This window comes from Manis pentadactyla, chromosome 9 (genome assembly GCF_030020395.1).
Source record: "Manis pentadactyla isolate mManPen7 chromosome 9, mManPen7.hap1, whole genome shotgun sequence".
NCBI classification, from domain to species: Eukaryota; Metazoa; Chordata; class Mammalia; order Pholidota; family Manidae; genus Manis; species Manis pentadactyla.
The window spans coordinates 115,525,789-115,545,003 of NC_080027.1; the positions used below are offsets into that span (position 1 = coordinate 115,525,789).

Sequence of the window (19,215 nt, forward strand, 5' to 3'; positions counted from 1 at the left end):
CAGGAGGGCAGACTATCGCAAGAAACTTTCAGTGTTCACCATTTTCAACATGCAGGAAGGTTACATATCCCACATGGCTTTGCAGTTAGATGGGCCAGGTGATCTGAGCTCTGGCCGACGGACATGAGTGGAAGTGAGGCCAGCTGCTTTAAAACCTGGTATGTCTTCTTTACATTTTCTCCCATCTGAGTAACTGAAAGCAAAGAGCCACACAGTGGAAGGGGCCCAACCTACATCTGATATTCGTAATAGCCTTATATTGGGTTACAGTACTTTTATTTGGAAAATGTATTTTATAACAGTCTGCATTGATTGCCTTGACTAATATACTATTCTAAACTGAGGACTAGTTCTAAAAGCTGGAAAAACCATTTGGTAAGAATCTCTCCTTATTTCCCTCTTGAAAGGAGGGAAATCATCCTCTCACATCATTATCATTGTCACTATCTTCATTACATTCAGTTCAAAATGCACGTTTGAGTATCTGTGACTTGTCAAGCACAGCGGCAGGGATTGGGGTGCAAAAAGGAATAGGACATTGTCCCTGGCTTTGCCCATAATCTGATGGCAGAAACATAAACAAAGAATGACATAAAGAATTGCATCCTAAGTGTGACACCATTAACATGGGACCTAGTTAATTCTTTCTGGAGGTGAGGAAAGGGCAGTGGTAAGTATAGATCTCACAGAGGAGGTTACATATGTATCAGATTCTAAAGGATGAAGAGGGATTTTCTAGGCAGATAGGGCAGGTGGAAGACATTTTAAGTAGGGGAAACAATTAGCAGAAAGGCACACAGATAAGAAAATCAGGAAAATGAAATTGATTTCTATAGTTGGAGATGAAAAACATATTTATCACCTTCATCGTCATCATCAACTTTATCATCCTGTCATCAAATTTATTAATTTCTATGCAGAGTGACCACCTGGATTTGATCCCTGCTTTCCAGAGGATCTCAGTCCAAGGGCACGTAGGTAGCAGATTAAGCACTGACCAGCTGAGCTGAACTCTACAATTTGCTCCCCTTGTAATATGGGCCAAGTCACCTGACTTGTCTTTATCTCACTACTACTGTTGCACGAAAGAGAGAGCTCATGTTTGTTCTTTCTGGCTTACAGAATTGTTATACAAATCTAGTATGTAAAGCATATGAAACCTGATTTGAAAAAAAAATTAAAATAGTATAACATACATGTTTATATTTAGAAAAGGCAGTTAACGATGGAGGATTGGGGTGGTATGGACCAGGCTCACAGTGGTCTGTATATGCCATCACACTGAAGGGACTCATTTTACTTCTCCCTGTTGGCTGGTGTCCCCAAGCAGATCCTGCCTGTGGGCTGCAGTGCACCTGGAGGTGGGGGGGGTGTCACTTTCAGGGGATGGAGGCACACTGAGAAGGACAAGTCCACGTGACAGGGTGGACTGGGGGCCGGGAGGCAGGAAGGGAGCGTTCACTCAGTGTGCATGAAGGCAGTGTGCCAGAGAGGGGATCAAGATCAAAGGTAAGAGGGAAATAAACATTTTAGTCAGAGGGTGGCCGGCTTTGGGGGGCTAGGAGGTAAGGTTGTAAAAGGGAAAGTGAATCACCAGATCCGAAGCCAAGAGGACAAGGAACAGGTCAGGATGCAGAATATAAGTGATTTGGGACCAGTGATTCAGAACTAAGTTTTCAAACATTGAAGGCACTGAAGGTTCACATTTCACTGTGGTCTCTTTTCTATGGCAGGATAGCATGTTTTTATACAGGCATCTAAGACACAACAGAGATACAAACCTCAGTCCTTAAACTGGACGCTGCTGTCCAGGTGCTGGCATTTGAGAGCTCCAAGTGAAATACACACTTGGTCAGTTATTTCCTGCTATCTGCCTTCCTCCCCATTTCTGGGTGTGCAACATACTTTAGAGCTTCAGCATAGCAGTGACTTGATCTGTTAGGGGTACCCAAGGAGGCCAGGCCACAGGCATGGGGACACTATCAGCCTCCAAATTGGAAACAAGTCCCTAAAATGCCCCATTTTTGCTTGGTGCTCTGTCATAGAGCTGTGATGCATGCATCCCTCTAAAACCCTCTTAAACCTATTTACATTATCCTAATCTATAAGCCTGCAAGGACACACGTCCCACAGAGTCGACTACTTTGTAAAGTAGTACTTCCAAGTCTTTGAGACCCTAAACCTGCCTCGTCAAAGCATGGAAGCTCCTAGTGTTTTGAGATGGGTAAACCATTTCATTTTTATCTATTGATATCTTAAAGACCGTGTCTGAGGTCTAGAGCTTTATTCTTATAATCTAGGCCTATATGACATTACCTAACTTTACTAGTGATGCATTTGAGAAACTCAGGTCAAACAAAACCCAGCCTACAGACTTGTATGACATTGAGGCCTATCCAGCCCATCGATAAATCCTTGAAGCTTTAACCCTGCACCCCTCCTTCCCACAATTTGCAGTGCCCTCTCTTTTACGAGAAGGATGGTGGAGTCACTTTGCATTGGAATTAATGGTATAAAGAGCTACCCTCTCATCTGAGTAATGCTAATTCATCTCCATCCCTGGTCATTTGCTACCTATTAGAAATATCCTAACAGCCTGCATCTCATGACCATTGCAGCCGGTCGGGCTCCCAAGAATAACCTTCTAAGGAGGATGAAATGTACGCCAGTGGCACCTAATACCAGGGCATTCACATTCATATTTTTAGCAGCATCAGTTAGCCCAACCTTTAGTGTACTCTATGTACTTTTAATAATCTCCATAAAAGCCTGATTTCCAATCCCCAGGCTCAAGCTGACAGTGTAAATAAAATCACCCAAATCCACAGGGTAAGAGAAATGAAAATGACAAGGATTAAAATTTGGTCAAACCTCTTTCTTTTTAAAAATTCTGCTTCCCTTCCAATTGGATCATGACCCTCTGTGTGCTCAGCTTAAGACCAGACGGTATGCTTTCACTTTTATTCCTCTCTGCAGCAGGCTTACAGTATTTAGTGAGAGTCTGTAAAGAATGTGTGCTGGGTAGAGAGTTAATACCATAATCCCCTATCGTTGGGGTCAAACACTGAATAGAGCAAAAGAATTAGAAAACATGTTACCTACAATGGCAGGAAAAAATGCATCAACACGCTGTTCTGTGAACACTAGCATTCATCAGCCACAAGTAATGGCCATGGGGTAATAGAGTGTATGAAGAACTGTGTGTGTGGAGTCTAGAGTGTATGCAGAAGCACCATGGTACATAAGTATCAATGCCCATATGCTCGGGGAGGTATTTGTCACCCTTTTCAATTGCTTCTTTCCAAGTACCTGCTTGGATTTAGTTCCAAAGTGACACATTTAGCCACTAAATTGTTTCACAGAGTTGAACCTTGAGCTATCTCTTTTCACTTTTCAGCAGTGGGTGTGAATATTGTTCTCAAAGTGGTGTAATGCATCTGTCTCTGGAGAATTCTTGTAACGAACAAGCAGAAATTTGAGGCACCGCAGGCAAAGTGGGTTGAACGGCTGGCCACCTTCCATTGTGTCTTGGGAAAGTCAACCGAAGTCCCCTGGAGTAAGATTACAAGCAAATAAATAACTTTGTGTGGAATTTCTATGAAGAGAAGTATGTGTGTGTGTGTGTGTGTGTGTGTGTGTGTGTGTGCCTAAATGGCTTGACTATAAGTAACCAGTTGAATTTATTTTAAACAATATCCTTCAAAGTAACTATTATAGATCAGCACAGCATTTTAAATTTTTTATTTTTAAATTTAAGAACAGTGAAACTTACTTTTTGGGGTGTAGAGTTCTATAGTTTTGACAAACTCATAGTTGTGTAAACACTACCAAAATAAAGATACAGAGCAGTTCCATCAACACTCCTTTGGGCCATTTCTTTGTAGTTAAACCTTTCATCCCAAACCCTGAAAATCTTAAATATATGATTATCTATATGATTAGCTTCTACAATGACTAGAACGATGACCTGGAATCATATTTTAAATATATATAAATGTTTATATACAAAACAAAATAAGTAAAACAATATCACCTGCACATTTTAAAGTAAGGTTTTATGTATAAGATTTCATATGTAAATAACAAGAAAGCCAACTTTTCTTGGTCAAGAAATGTTTACTTTGCTCAGTACATTCATTGAGTCGAGGGACAGGAACCAAGCCCACTATTGTACCAACTTGAATAAAAGTGCTTATGACATGTGCATTGGATTGAACATCAACCCACCAATTTGTACTTATAATTTTAAAAGCTCATTCATTACAGCTATACCTAAAGATGGGACACTTAGTGTTACAACTGTGCCTTAAAAACAGCCAAGAAAGAGAGGTGAGGTAACGAGGGAGAGGTGAAAGATTGTGTGTGTGTGTGTGTGTGTGTGCCCAAGCTGGCCCTCTAGATTAATGATAGAAATTGACTTGTTTTTGTACATGGACAATACTAGATATGTATATGACTAAATGACTGAAAGCTGATGATCTTAAGGAGAGAACTATTAGAAAAATTATTAATTCAGATTTTAGACTTATGTTTGCAAGGGTGATCTTTGTTTACTTCAATGAGACACCAGGATTTATATGAAAATACTGACTAAGGTTGGATTCTTATCAGGAAGTGTAAGGAGTAATTCCGCATAGCATCTCTTTCTTACAGGGGATACTGACAAAATTACTAAAGAAATCTTATTTTAAGCAAATAAATCATTATTGTTTAAAACAGAAATATTACTATGTCCTTAACTTTGTACAGTATCTTATTCACACTTTTATCAGCTTAAAGACAACCTCTGAGTTCTTCTTTACTGGCTACTCCTCCTCTACCTGATATTCCTTTCCTCATACTTCACTAGTTTTCATGGAGAAATTGTTCATACTCGTAATTAGATAAAGGCTCCCAATCTACATCTCCAACCCAGGTTTTCCCTCATGAGTTATAGAAACACATTTGATATCGCTCCCTGGATATTCCACAAGTCCAAACTTAAAGTGTCCAAAATGGAGCTCAGTGTCTGTCAAACCAAATGGTTCCTCATCTGTAGAATTTTCCATATACTTCTATTAGCTCTTATCTTACTTCCTGTTTCTTTCCCTGGACTGAAGGCAATGAACACGTATCTTTTCCCTAGTGCCTGGCACAGTGCCTGGCATCTGGTAGGCATTTATAAATATTTGTGGAAGGAATGAGTGCATGTGACACTCATACACATATAAATAGAGACTTATTTCCACCCCAAACCCTAACGTTTATGAATGGTTTTTAAATGGATAATTGGCTCTGATAACCATAGATATATGCACTTATTCCCACACCGACCACCAACTACCATATCTACCTCATGTCTAGAGCTTAAATAATGTCTGCTTTATAAAGCAGAGAAAAAATCACCATATTTGTTTTTTCCTATTAGGTTTTCTCATTGAAATCCTAATCATTTTTTACTTAACATTTTTCCATGTCTTAACACATCCCAGATATAACTTCCACTTATTGAATAATGTTGCTTCAGAAAGAAGTCCTCCTTGCTTTATACCAGAAGTTCAGAGTGAGGCATCACGAGGCCCTCAGGCAGGAGCTTCTCCAGCTCAGCCATCTGTCCTCTACACCAGAGATTCTGGAAGTGTGGTCCCTGCACCAACAACATCAGTAGCATCGAGGAGCTTCTTAGAAATGAAAATTCTTAGGCTCCACATCACACCTTCTGAATCAGAAACTGTGATGCAGGACCTAAGATTCTGTAATCTTAATTTTAATAAGCTTTCCAGATAATTCCATTGCACAAAAAATTTGAGAACCACTGTCAGACCCTTTCAGATGAAAGGTCTACCAGCCATGTGGAATCTTCCTGAATTCTTTTTCCACCCACTTTCACTATCCAATTAGGTCCCCTGTCCACCTCACCTCATGTTGAAAATAGCTTTCTGTAGTCGACAATAAGTCTTTAGGACAGAGCCTGGTTTCTTGTTATACGTAAAACATAAATAGATGTATAGTATAAAGCAGTGGTTTTTTTTTTTTGAGAGGGCATCTCTCATATTTATTGATCAAATGGTTGTTAACAGTTAACAACAATAAAATTCTGTACAGGGGACTCAATGCACAATCATTAATCCACCCCAAGCCTAATTCTCATCAGTCTCCGATCTTCTGAAGCACAACGAACAAGTTCTTACATGGTGAGCAAGTTCTTACATGGTGAACAGTGCAAGGGCAGTCATCACAGAAACTTTCAGTTTTGATCACGCATCATGAACTATAAACAATCAGGTCAGATATGAATATTCGTTTGATTTTTATACTTGATTTATATGTGAATCTCACATTTCTCCCTTATTATTATTATTATTATTTTTTTTTTTATATTAAAATGCTGAAGTGGTAGGTAGATGCAAGATAAAGGTAGAAAACATAGTTTAGTGCTGTAAGAAAGCAAATGTAGATGATCAGGTGTGTGCCTATAGGCTAAGTATTAATCCAAGCTAGACAAGGGCAACAAAACATCCACGGATGCAGAAGATTTCTCTCATAACAGGGGGGGTGAGGTTCTAAGCCTCACCTCAAAGCAGTGGTTTTTTTTAACTTATTTTAGCAACAGAAATTTTCTTCAAATGAAATATTGTGCAGTAGCTGTGTGTGTGTGTGTGTGTGTGTGTGATGTGTCTGATAAAAAGGAATTACAGTGGTCAGTGAGATCGAAGGAGTAGAGAAACTGCATCTGCCCCTTCCACTGGGCTTCCTCCCACCCAGCCCTTTTCTCCAGAAAACAGAACTTGAAAACCTCTGAGGCAGTGGAAAGGGAACTCAACAGGGAGTCAGCAGACCTGGGCCCTAGTTTGTTTCTTAGCATCTCTGAGCCACATTTTCCTTATCTGAAAATGATAGGTAATCTGTAATTTATCTTCCAGTTGGAAGTTTCTTTTTTTCTTTTGTATTGTTCAGCTTCTGATAGAAAGACATCCGGGCTATCTTGAAAGTTCTCCCCTCCTTGGAGACACAGGGATAAATGTTGGCTTTGCCATTTGCTAGCCGGCTGTCTTCCCCTTCGGTTTTGTCTTATATGCATTAATGAATAAACAGGGTCAGGCGGCCACCATTTGAAGTGCCAATAAAGGGAAGGAAATCTTCCACTGGTGTCACATTCACATTGAACAGATTTGTTATCCCCAGCATTGGACTGGAATGTGGGTGATGATGTGGGGCCATGGGAAGAATTCAGAGAGTTGCAAGGGCCTTACCGAGGCTCCTCCCCACCTTCTCTTTCCCTCCTCCCTTCTCCTCCTGGTCCTTCCCTTTCCTTCCCTTCCTCCTCCTCCTCTTCCTCAGGGAGCTTGCAAAGCACTGGCCTGCGGACACTCTCTCCATATTACATAATCTGGCTCTCTGTGTGTCCTTCATATTCCCAAGGCCAAAATCGACAATGGGCAACAAAACGTCCGGTCCCTCCGCTATCAGAAGTGTCACTTTCACAGTCCCTGCTGCGGGGATCTCTGTGCTTCCGTCTGCTGTTCCTCCTTGATCCTTCTCTTGCTCCCCCTGCTTCCTTCTCTTCCTCCTTGGAGCACCCCCCACGCCGGCTTTGCCTGAGGCCGCTTCTTGGGGACCTCTCTAAGCCTACTGGCGGCCCTCAGGGTTAGGGTGGGCGGAGAGCACAGGCCAGGACTGTAACTGTGGCCCCAGATACAGACTGAATGTCGCGTCCTCCCCAAACGCGTGCCGTGAGACCTGATGCCCAGGGTGACGGTCTCTGGATGTCGGGCCTTTGGGAGTTGAATGAGTCATGAGGGCAGAGCGCCCTAGAATGGGATCAGCGCCCAGAGGGATCGGGCCCTCATTCCTTTGGCCGTGTGAGGACCCGGTGAGAAGATGGCCCGCCGTGAACCGGGGCCGGCCCTCACTGGACACCCGATCTGCCGGTGTCTTCATCATGGACTTCCAGACTCCAGAACCATGAGAAAGAAATTTCTGTTGTTTAGAAGTGCACCCAGTCTATGGCATTTTGTAGCCAGAACAGACTAACACACCCATCCTTATATAAAGTAGGGTTTGTGTGTCTGGGGGCCTGGGGGCCAGAGAAGCAGTGGGGGACCTGCGGGGCACGGTTGGCATGATGCTATGCTCTTGTAACTTTGCTTCCAGAACTGCCCCTCTGCTGCCTCTGGAAAGAAGATGGTTCTGGCTTTGGCTCAGCAAACGCAAGGAGCTCAGTCTCTGAGCTGCGGAGGCCTTGCTCCATCAGTCATTCCCTGACGTGTCAGAGGTTCGACAGAAACACCAGATGCACTTTAATTAAATTTGTGGGCCAAACATGGCCTGACAGGGAAAGCATATTGATAAAAATCTATGTTATAGCTTACATTTTACAGTAGACTGCCCTACTCATGCACATGCAATTGTTTTTAAGCGGGATTTAAGAAATGGAATCTATACATGTGTATTGTTTGCTTCTATCCTATGGGAAACTCAAGTACTACATGCTGGTTTGGACATCTGGTACCCTTACCCACCCCCTGTCCTCTCTCTCCTGCATTTTCAGCATCTCCCAAGCTTTAACATTCTTTCCTTCTGCATGTAAATGGGTGCAAATCCCACCTGTCTTTTGGGTCTCTACTCCCCTTTCGCCATGGCCTACTTCTCTTTTTCTCTCGGTCAAGCTCACTGTGTTAATGCTCAGGGTGTACAGTGGTGTCCCTACTTTCTTCCTCACAGTTACCCGTGGATCCTCTGGCTTCCACTGCCCTGCTACCGCCACCTCCTCTGCTGAAACTGCTCTTGCTAAGCCGCCCATCCCAAGTTCCATGGCAGCTTCGCAGTCATTGTGACATCTGACCTCCTCAGGAAAATGGGTTGTTACCTTCTTGTGCCTCTCCTCTCCTCTCCAGGCCCACAACCCCACTCTCTCCTAGCTTCCCTCAGAGCTCATTACTTCTTCCTTCCCAGCCTTTTCTGGTCCTTTTAATGCTGTGCTCCCTGCAGTCGTCGTCTGCCCTCTGCTTTTCTGTGCTGTTTCCTCCTCCTGAGCAAAACCCAGGGATGTGCTGACAGTTCCCAAACCTGTACCGTTGCCCAGACCTCCCTCTCAAGGGCTCCCGACACATTTATTTTAGAATGTCTCCATTTAAAAGGTATCTCAGAATTAGGTCTGGTAACAAATTTAAATAATCATCCTAACTTTTAAACTCTGCTCCTTTTGCTGACGAATAGTACTATCCAGCCATCTGAGTGAGAAGCCGAGATTCATCCTAGACTTGACGATCCGAAAGTCCAATCAATCAGACACCCCTACTCCTCCACCTGACATTTCTCTTCTCTCTCATCCCTGCACCAGCCGTTACCACTGCTGCTTGTGTTTTCATTCAGGTTGTGCTCACTTTTCATCTAGGCAGATACCTGCCTTTAGTCTCCCATACCTTCAAATCACCTTCAATCCTTTCTCCAGATGATCTTTCTGGAACGACATTGTCTAAGACAGTAGCCACTAGGCAGAGTTTAGACTCACCTTTTTATAATTTCCCTGGCAGCTTGTACAACTGTGATACTCCTTACATTAAAAAAAATCTATTGACTCACTGAAGAAGGCTGAATAATAACCACCAGCCCAAAAACATCTGTATTGTAATCTCCAAACTTGTGAATATGTTATCATACATGGCAAAAGGAACTTTGCATATGTGACTGAGTCAAAGATCCTGAGATGGGGAGATTATCATGTATTATCTAGATGGGCCCAATGATGTAATTACAAAGGTCCTTATAAGAGGGATGCAGGAGTTTCAGAGTCAGAAAGAAGGACATGGAATGATGGAAGCAGAATTTGGAGTGATGCACCCTGAAGATGGGAGAAAGGGACACAAGCCAAAGAATGCAGGGGGCCTCTAGAAGCTGGAGGAGACAAAGAAATGGATTTTCCCCTGAAGCCTCTGGGAGGAACACAGCCCTGCTGACCCATTTTGGACTTCTGGCTTCCACAATATACTGTAATAATTTTGTGTTGTTTTAAACCACCGGGTTTGTGGTAATTTATTATAACAGCAATAGGAAACCACTGCATTTACTCTCTCATCTGTCCAGCCATCTCTGCCACATATCACTTGACATACATTTATGAAGGGCCTGCTTTGTGCCAGACCTAGTATTATATGCTAAGAATACAGTAATGAGTAAGACCCAGTTGTTATTAGAGGAGGTTGCATAAAGGAGAAGGAGAAGGCAGGAGACCTGAAAACTTGGAACTGTAAAGCTAGGAAGGGTCAGGCTACGAAGGGCTGCCGTCTAAAGCTGAGGCTATTTTCTGTAGATAATGTGGAGCCATTTGAAGGTCTTTGCACCATCAGTTCTTGTTGGATCTTCGGCTGCCCTGAATGGAAATGGACTGATGCTAGAGACAAGATGACACATCAGGCTACTGCAATTTTCTGGGTGAGAAATGATGAGAGCCAGAACCATGGAGGGCAGTAAGGAAGTAGATCTGGTAATATTTGGGTGCTGCTGCAGAGGTAGAATTGATGGGGTTTGTGCTCATTTAGATACTGTGCATGGGAGGGCAGAGGCCAAGATGACTCTGCTCCAAGATGACTCGGAGAACAGATGACTCTAAGTTCAGTGCCTGGCACACAGAGGATAAGAAACAATTGTCTTGAATTGAATTGTGTGGCAAGAAGACAATGGAGTAGATCATCACTGGGAGGGAAGGATGATGCCAATGAATCTGAATAGTGGAGGAAAATAAATAGAAGAATAAGTGTGTGTGTACTCAGGGTGTTAGGAAGAGAGGATGCGAAACGTGTGCCCAGTTGCCCTGCATGATTTCTACTGCTCCATTTAAGCTTTGGCTTTTTAAGCCAGAACCATATTCAGAGAATGAATTTAGAAAAACTGTATAGCCACCTTGAAGATGCCAGATTTCTTTCAATGGCCAGTTGAGCTACTGTTTTGATCTGAAACAGTTTTGAGCAGGGGAGGAAGAACAAATAGTTTGGATTGATTTTTGGTGCACTTGCTGTATCATTCTGGAATGAGGGCAGCGCCTGCCTTTCCTCTCTACCCAATCCCTTTGCTATGGGCAAGTCTAATGTCTAAACCCAGGAGGGCCATGTGCTCTGGCACTGTGTGGGCTTATGCAGGCCTCCCTAGCCCAAGACCCTGCAGTGGGCACATGGTGGTGAATGTTTACTATAGTGAAAGGGCACTTACGGTCTCTGCTCCTCAAAGTGGCATTCTGGTTCTACCATGCTGATGGGGGAATATGCACAATTATCTAGCAAAGGCCCTGAAGCCCTTGTTTCCCCACCAGCCTTGCTTTGTGGCATCTTGATTGTGTCCCTAGTACAGGAGAAAGGAGTCCATGATGGGTGGACAAGAATATTGTTCTAACAGATATTAACTGTGACTGCAGACTGAGGAAAGGGGAAGAGGCTAATGTTCTAACTAGTATGGGAAATTCTGGGTTAAACAAATGTTCTTAAGTCTGCAAGACTCCCTAGAAGCTTTACTCTATAAATATGCTGTGACTGTCTGAGAGAGGGATAAAGATTTTCCTAAACTCATATGACTCCAGTATATTATAAACCTTGTGTGGAAAAGTGCTCCATGCACCAGAGTTTGGAAAGTGTTGTCCTGCTGAAGTTAGAGGGTGTCCAGGGTGTTCTCGCCTGCCTGGCACACTCAGGAGGGGGTCACAGCAGTGACATTTAACCATTATCAATCTCACAAAGTCTCCAATGGGCATGAATCCCTAAAGACAGACTGAAATGGTAATTGGACCAATCATTTTGTTCTGACACTTTTAGTTTGGATTTGAACTCACTTTGCTGATGAGCCAGGATATAATTATGTATCAGAGCCACTTCTATCACCATTCCATATCTTATCACAGTTGGAGTTGCATTTCCTCCCCTGACCTCCCAAATGGCTTCTTCTAATAAAACAATTCATGGTGGTTTCTTTCTTAAAAATTGTTTTAAAAATACTTTGAAAACACTAGGTAATATTCTTCTGATATGGGAGTATAATACAACAGTATCTAGTTATGTTCTGTTTCTCTTAATCTCATGTGACTCCAAATACACGGTATTTTGCAGCCTTTAGGGATCTTTCTCATCTGTAATCTCATTTGAAACTTAAGGCAACTTTATAAGGAGTTGGTGAACTCACATTGTCTTAGTCTTGTTTGCGCTGGTAAAACAAAACACTGCAGACTGGATGGCTTATAAACATTTATAGGCTTATAAATTTATTGCTCACACTTCTAGAGGCTGAAGTCTAAGATCAGGGTGCCAGCAGGGTGGGGTTCTGCTGAGGCTTTCTCCCAGGTTTTGAGGGCTGACTTCTCCCTGTGTCCTTACACCCTGAAAGGAGCTAGGTGGCTGTCTGGAGCCTTTTTGTACAGGAGCGCTAATCCCACCATGAGGGTTCTGCCCTCACGACCTAATCACCTCTCAATGCCCCCACCTCTAATGCCACCCCACTAAGCAGTAGGTTTCAACGTAGGAATTTGGGGAGGACACAAGCATTCAGCTTATTAACACCCATTTTACAGCAAGTGAAGCAACGGCCGTATTTGGCTGCTTAGTTTGTGCCAGGTATTCGTCCTACCAACTCTATGCATTAGGACATGTTATCCTCATGTTAGAAGCAAAGAACTCGAGGCTGAGAGAGAGAGGCAGCTCGCCCTAGGTCACAGAACTTATGGAAGGAGGTCTGGTGTTGCCGAAACACATGCTCGGTTAGCCCCCAAACCCACTCCCCTTCCTTCCACGCTGCCGCTCTCAAGGAGGAAGGCCAGACCCAGGGCAGCTGAGACTGCCCGAGTTCAGGGGGCGAGTTTGGGAAAGTGCTGGGTTTGGGACTTAATCCACTTGACTTTTAGTCCAAGGGCCTCTCTTCCATATGCTCTTGCCAGGTCACTGGAAGGCATGTTCAAGAATAAGTCATGAACTGAAACGTCCCTGACAGCAGCGACAGTAACAGCCGGCCCAGAGCAATGGGGACGCGGGAAAAAGCAGCGGTTTGACAACTCCTGCTGTCCCTCACTGTCCTCGGTGCTGCAAAGTAGAGGAGTTAACGTGTTTCTAAGGAACATGCCATCCACTGTTCATTCTCTTGTCGCCTAGGTAAGGGGCAGGGGCTGCCGCAAAATACTTAAGGAATCTGAGCTCCCCTCTTGTTTTCATGACCAAAAAGGAAATAGAGCAGATTCCACCTTACGGTTTCCACACTTCAGATGATGCGATTCAGGAGCATTTACTGAGCTTCCTCCCCGTGCTGGGGTCACGGGGACAGCCAGGGAGGTGAGGAGGGCACAATTTTCTCAGTCTGCCGTCCAGAGAGGCGGCGCATGAGAATCACTACAGAACAGGTAGTGCCGTCAGGAAAACAAGAAGCGGGGCCCTACGGGGACTAAAAGGGGGCCCTGGGCATCGTGCACACGTAGTGAATGTCCTCCCTGACTGCTCAGGGCAATTTCCAAGGGCAACCTGCTGTTGGCCACCACAGGCTCGGCTCATCGGGGGCATTCACCGTGGGCTCCCCAAGATTTGACAAGGCAATTTTTCGCTGCCGCTTATCCATCCAAACCCACGGCCTTTTTAAAGCTTTCTTTGAGACCAGGTTGGAACAAAAAGGTAGCTGTGCCTCCGTATCCCGGATGCCCGCTGAGCCCCTTGACCCACACAGCGCGGCAGACGGCAGGCCCGAGAGCAGAGTGGTCTGGTGTCTGCGCGTGGCTGAGTCCCAGGCCTCCCGGGAGCTGGGGGTGCTGCGTTCAGCTCCTGCTGTTTCCCAACGGTCCCTTCCTCTCTCTTCAACGCAGTGGTGGGCAGAGTCTGAGCTCGGGCCCTGGGCAGTGCGACTGTTGGTGGAAATGATGTGGGAAATCATTCTGATTCTTTTCTTGCTCACCCAGGCTCTGATCGCTGGGCAGAAATAGAGTCGTCCAAAGGGGAGCTCCAGTGGGTGGGGTAAAGACGAGGGTCAGGGCAACAGAATCTTTTTGCAACACGGTTAGCATTATTGTATTCTTTATATATTAGTTTCTTCAGCTATTGAATGAGGATCTATAGGTCAGGCCTTACTTCTCTGACTCACGAAGACTTTGATGAGGGAAATATGGAAAAGAGTTTATTTAGGCTTCTCAAAGAAGAAAAGGCACTTTATAACAGCCGCTTGGGTTAAAAATTCCAATGGACTCACTCACATTGGCCACACTTATGTGAGCCAGTGCCCAATAATTTTCCCTGTTGTACATTTAGGCTTTCAGATTGTTAGGCTGAGAGCAGCAAGTGCTTCCCTTGAGGAAATAGAGAGTCACTACTCCATTATTCTCCCACCCTGCCATTGACTCAGGGAATCTCTAAGAATTTCTGGTAGGGACTTCAAAAATCATTTAGCCCGGCTGCCAGTATATTGCCTTGATAAGCAGGCAAGTGGGAATATAAACTAAAAGTGCAGTTAATTCTCAATTATTGGGATGTAGATCATCTACAGACACAGAGTGAAAGATCTATGTATTTGGAGGCAGCGACTGGGCCTCTTCTTATCTGTTCCTTCTCCAAGCTGAACAATCACAAGTCATCTCAGTGTTCCTTAAGAGGACTGATTTCCACTTTCGAAATCACATAAATTGAAGCCATCCTCATCTAACTCAGTTGATGCCGCCTTCATGCTCATTCCAGAAACTTTTGGCGATTTCCCATTCAGAAGGGACTGACTGCATCTGAAATAGGATGGCAGAGAAATTACTCTCACTGCGATTACCCTTCAGCTACGTCCCAGAACTAAGAGACTCTGCTCACTGCTATTGCCATAATGACTAGCAATCACGGCACAATCACAGAAATGAATTAAATTATTAATTTCAATAGCACCCCATGGTGCATTTATAAATTCCACCATCTGGGGAACATAAATATGGAGGTCCACATTCTAAACTTGGAGGCATGGTGCTCTGTGCCAAGGGCTGTATCTTTGAAGGCAGTAAAGATTTTTCAAGATACTATATGTGGAGCGGCAAGCTGTGCATTTGAGAGAAGGCTCTGTCCCTGGGTCTCTATTCGCCTTACCATTTATTTAAGGTTCTCTCCTCCCTTATTTTTTAACCAGTTCTTATTGATAGACCCAATGTGTAAAAATATTGGTTTAGCAAGGGTTTAGGAAAGATGGGAAGTAAAACAAAACTCTGATTTGAACTATTTAAGTATTCACCCCCTTTTCTCTTCATTGTATTCCTTTTCACCCTCTTCTCTGGTTGACTGGCTTCAAATATGTAAATCCCTGTGTTAATAAGTTCTTCATACTGAGTCAGTTATTTTGGGGTTTTGAATGTTTTCAAATTCTGTCTGAAACTTGAAGATAATTGTTTCTGAAGCAAAGGGACTAGAGGTCCTGGTGTGGTGTGTGTAACAGTCTCATAAAGGAGATTTAACTTTCCCTCCTTATGTGGAACCATTTGACCAGATGTTGGGGTTCAGTGAGCCTTCCCTCTTTGCCATCTGTGACGTCCCCAAGGACCGGGGAGAGACGGGCACTTCCAAAGAGCATATGTAAATGCCTTCCACAGAGCCCGGCAGGGGCACCTTCTTCCTACTAAGGATTGCCAACTCAAAGCCAAGTAACGGCTCGGGCCTCTGTCACTGTACCACGATTTCCTAGTATCCGCAATGACTAGATTAATCAATAAGAACTTTGCCTAAGGAATTCTATAGCATCAGTGGTGGTGTGCAGCTCTTGCTGTTCTTCTCTGTACTCAGGACTTGAATGTGATTTGAGTGTCTCCACTAGCTGATGGTGGAGGTGAGTATAAAACAGCAGAGTCACTCATCTTAGTGCCTCTACGTGTAACATCTAATCAGACATAGCTTAGTCAGTCCTGTAAATTAATGTAGGCCTGCAAGCCAGTGTGATTTCTAATGAAGACTAAGGCCACACTCTTAAATCTCCCCATAACCAGTTGCTGATGTTCACTGGCCATTCAATGAAACAAAGATTTCGTATGTGAAGTTTAATGAAAGTGTTTTGGGATGGGATATTTTTAGCAAATGTCTTTTAGGTTGATTCCCTTCAATTCACTATAGAGCCAAATATCAGGGTAGCTTTTGATAGGGGGATCTGACACTCTGGGAATAGATGGTTTGGGCCTAACTAGAATTGTATTTCTTCATTGTTTTCAATGCCATTCTCATAACTTAGCCAGATCTGTTCATTATTGGCCATTTACAACAAGAGAACCAACAGAACTTGCAATCACAATGGGTTTAAATGAAACTTCCGATCTTCATGGCAAGCTCTTTGCCAACAACTTCCCTTTCTGGCCCTGGATTGTAAACATTACCGTATGTGAACCTGGAGGAGCTGAACCTCTAGGGACTCCCACGTCCTGAGTTTATTAATGACAACCAAGGACCCCAAATCAGTGATGTATGCAGTTTAGCCACGGTGTCCTCAGCCTCTGTGGGAGTTAGTAGACTGGAATAATTACCGACTAAATAGTGATGATAAGGAGGAAATGCACTGCAGTTGGAGTTAGTGGGCTGAGAAAACAAATGTTTCCAGTCTCAGGAGAATCTGTTTGCCATTATAAAGGATCCAAGTGGAAGCAAAGACACCTTGCCCTGACCTGCATGAGCCCAGTGGCTGGGAAAGAACGCATAAAGTGACCCTACAACACATGAGGTGATAAACACAAAGGGCCCTTCAGCATCCCACTCCCTGCTCAGCCCGCCCCCCAGCTGCAGGGAGCCCACAGCCAGCACTGTTTTGAGGTGCGGCTCTGGAGCGGGCCCTGCTTTGCTCTCACAGCCAGTGCTGGTGAGCCAGGGGGAACCAGTGCAACTTCGTTTTGGAGCCTGAACTTGCCCCTGACCCAAACACCGGAGAAAATAGCACTCTCACAAAGCACTGAGAAACTTTCTGTTCTGAAGCGAGCCTGTCCCGGCAGCAGCTCTTGGTAACCGCAAGGCTTCCCTGCTCTTTGGATCCCGGAGCAGCTCGTCCTGAACCAGCAGCAGCTCCATATGAATGGGCTGAATCCCTCTGCGGCCCGGGTCAAGCGTCCTGCCCGACGCCATGACGTAGAGCCGGGTAGACTGACTGCAAGCTGCAAGCCCAGTGAGCACAGAGGCCCGAGACAATGCCTCTTGCCACCTGCCTCCTTGAACCTCGCTACCTGGATACTCAGACGCTGCCCTGGAGCGCAAAGGGAAAGAAGAAATCCAGCATCTCTTTCTGAGATGAAAGCATACGGTCCCAGCAGGAGGGCGGGGACAGGGAAGTGGGAAGAAGGATGCCTAGGAAGATTCAAAGATATGTTGGTTATACCTTCAAGGACAAGTAGTGTAAGAGAGAAGATGTTTTCTCACTTCTTGGGTCATATGGAAACAGCCCTTCACCCCAGGAAGGGAGAATGTTGCCCGAGTGAGGATCGACACTAACTGACTCAGCCCTTCTTCTTCAAGGGTCATTGCTTACCCGGGCAAAACCCTTTCAGGTGAGTTTTTATTTATAAAAAGATTTGATGGCCAATTTAATTGACCCCTGCGGCCACAAGATAGAGAAGCAATACAGCTCTATAGAGAGTTATTTAGGGAAATCTAAATAAAACCCAGAGGATTAACACACCGATCCCTTCTAATATGGCCCCTAGAAGGAAAGTTGGCAACTATGAAAACCAGATCTGTATAGGACTCACCTAGCTTCCCATACCCTCCATTCTTCCATTCAGATGCTTCCTAAGGTCATCATGAAGCAGTATCAGATCTTGCTTCTTTGGGGAGACGTTCCGAGGAGGTCTGGAAGAGGCTGATTGCTGCTGGAGGGCCCTCTGGCTGCCCGGCCCCACCCAGCTGCCCTGCAGTCTCAGAGAGCGCTCTCTCCCAGCACACCGGTAACCCCTTACGGGCCCTGGGTGTGTTTGTGACGCACCTGCGAGGAAACACTGCTCCTCTCTACCAGGGCTGCTTGTTGGGAGGTCCCCTGAAAGGAGAGTGACCCTGCTTTGCTCACACCTGTGAATGTCTGACTACAATCCTGTCCCTGATGCTCCGACCTGCAGGGCTGCTTCCAAAGCTCCCAAGAAATTAACAGCTGGAGTCTTCTACTTTTGGGAAATTCAGGTACATAAGGGTCTTTTAGGGACTTGATTGAGCGGATGTATGTGGTCATTATTGGGATGTTACTGGGAATCCCTGGAGAATCCGTGTGATTCTCAGGTGAGTGGGTCAGGCTCACCCACGCCTCGAGGCCATCTCTGGCTCCAAGCCAGGGGCACACTGACCTGCTCCTGAAGATGGACGGCACAGTAACTGCCCAGAAGCAGACCTAGGTCCTGCCTTCTGGTTGTCCACACGTTTGACGTTTGCCTGGATCTCCAGTACCTGTTCTCTAACTTTCAGGTGGGGTCCTCTAGGGAACAGACCCTGAGACAGACATTTGTGTATATGTGGTTTACTGGAGAGAACTCTTAGAAAAAAATCTTCTGTGAGGGACCAAGGGAAGTAAACTGGGCATGGGGGGGGGAGTGGAATTGTGTTGCAGTTATGACAGAGGCTTGGCCAATTTCACAGCGAGCTCTGGAGTTAGGATGGCCTTTCAGAGTTGTTTCCATTTTCTTGGGTTTTATTAGCATCATGCTTTGACTGACTGATGGATTCACTGGTCCCAGTGACTCTTATGAATTAACAAAAAATTCCCAAACAATTACATACATATATATAGTCCTGCACACAGAGACACAAATCATACAACTCTGCTACCTTGCAGAACAAGGAAGTTGTACTCAACAATTTAAGAACCACTTTGGAGGACCTCTATAGTCACATAGTGACAAGAGTCATTTTGACTGTAAAGCCCCATTGTGGAAATATCTCTGCCATAGATCCCCCAGGGGATACTCAAAAGAAGTGTTCTGTTCATAGACAGAGCTTCAAGTGTCAGGACTGAGTGTGGAAGGGCTTCAAAGGGGAAGCTAGGAATGGTGGGTCGCAGCTGCAGATCTGAGTTGGCTCAGACCTGAGAGTCCAGCACATCCATCCTGGGGTGCTTTTCCCAAAGTCTTTGTCACCTTCCAGACTGGGAACCACATTGACAGCAATTCTCGTTAGACTGGGCCACACAAGGAGGGAAGACTCACAGTGATCACTTGTGGGTGTTCATTCTGTGGTTTTTAGACTGGAGAAGCGTTTGCTTCTTAACAACCAGCAGTCACAGGCTTTTCTTGGCTCCAAGTGA

The 19,215-nt window shown here is 44.7% G+C and overlaps 1 long non-coding RNA gene across 1 annotated transcript in view; it reads left to right on the forward strand.

The window, feature by feature from the left end:
- LOC118926046 (uncharacterized) overlaps window positions 1-4,608 on the forward strand; it is a 63,592-nt gene extending 58,984 nt beyond the window's left edge. Inside the window, exon 4 of the long non-coding RNA XR_005030294.2 lies at window positions 3,398-4,608. This is a non-coding gene — a long non-coding RNA (uncharacterized LOC118926046). The remainder of the gene's footprint in view (window positions 1-3,397) is intronic.
- Window positions 4,609-19,215: the final 14,607 nt, after the last annotated feature.